The sequence below is a fragment of the Papaver somniferum genome, chromosome 4 (assembly GCF_003573695.1).
Source record: "Papaver somniferum cultivar HN1 chromosome 4, ASM357369v1, whole genome shotgun sequence".
Lineage (NCBI taxonomy): Eukaryota > Viridiplantae > Streptophyta > Magnoliopsida > Ranunculales > Papaveraceae > Papaver > Papaver somniferum.
This window is the reverse complement of record NC_039361.1, coordinates 149,741,426-149,742,889: the sequence shown is the minus strand read 5'-3', so window position 1 is coordinate 149,742,889 and position 1,464 is coordinate 149,741,426. Positions and strand designations below refer to the sequence as shown.

General features: G+C 40.2%; 1 pseudogene; it reads right to left on the bottom strand.

The window, feature by feature from the left end:
- Positions 1–1,031: 1,031 nt before the first annotated feature.
- LOC113276694 lies at positions 1,032–1,131 on the bottom strand (annotated as a pseudogene).
- Between the last annotated feature and the right edge of the window lie 333 nt (positions 1,132–1,464).

Genomic DNA, 1,464 nt, shown 5'->3' with positions numbered 1-1,464 from the left:
CTCTAGTAAAGGGAAAGGCCTGGCCATACAAGATAAGGGTTCGGATTTCATCACCGTTCTCTTCTTGCCCGCTTTAGGAACACGTAACCTACGCGAACCTAAGCCTAAAATTTTGACTAGAAAGAGACCGATAGAGTAACGAGCTTAACAGGAAAGTCATTCGAAAAATATTGGTTACTCTTTTAAGCATACTTCGAAGTTCTTGACGGTTTCTGTAAGTTGAATGCATGACTGCGCCGCCTTGTAATACCGGTGAGGCCTTGGGTATCAAAGCTCCACCGAGATTCCATCGCCTCTATTCAACTTACGTTAACTCGGATTGATTCCAGAGGGGTTTGCTTAAATTGTAACGAATTCCCGTTCGAAGGATTAGAAGCTGGTCTAGAAACAATCTAAGTGGAGCCATCATGCTTTTTGTTTGCTAGAAATCAATAGTTTTGATTTGGTTGAGTCGGCCTTGATCTGTGTTTGCTTACCCTTCCAATTTAGAAAACTCTATTGTATGCCTGAACGTAAAAGAGACGCACTAGGTAGATTTGTTAAAGAGAAACCTAGTAGTTCGAAGCGTCTCGATTACCTTAATCTAGAGAGTCTGAATTTTGAAGAGTCTGTTTTTGAACGTCCTTTGACTGAGGAGAGAATCCCTGTTGCTCCGATAGCGCCAGAAATGGCAACTTTGAAAGCTTTGTTGAATCCAACTAGGACTACTCGTCCCTCATGTATCAGGTTAGCTGAGATGGAAGTAACTTATGAACTTAAACCTGGGACCTTACAGCTGCTACCAATCTTTTTAGGGAAAGAAAATGAAAACCCCTATTTCCATGTTAGGGACTTTGAGAAAATTTGTAGTACCCTCAGGATTAGAAACTTAGATGATGATGCTTTGAAACTTAGGTTATTCCCCTTTTCCCTGAAAGATAAAACTAAATCGTGGCTATATAGTTTGGCTTCCGGGTCAATCGAAACGTATGAACAACTTACATCTTCCTTTTTGAACAAGTTTTTCCCTAGGAATAAAACATCGTCTATTAGGACGCAAATCTGCACGTTTTCTCAACAGGAGGGAGAAACTTTGTATAGGTATTTGGAAAGGTTCAATGATTTATTAGCCCAATGTCCTCATCATGGTTCAGAAAAGGTTAGGTTAGTTCAGATCCTTTATGAGGGTTTAGATTATTCCACCACAACCACAGTAGAATCTATGTGTATTGGTGGATTTTAGAACCAAACAGTTGATGACGCGATGACATATTTGCATGAAGTCTCTGAAAAAACCCAACAATGGGAAAGTAGTAGGGGACCCCAGAAAACAATTCTTCTTAGCAGAGGAAACGTTAATAGGGTAGAAGGAGGCTATTAATCATATGCCAAAAATGATGCTATAGCGAAAAGGTTAGAAGCTTTAGAAGTGGGTAACACTAGTGGTAGATTGGAGCCTCTTTGGGAAGGCCAGAATAATGAAGA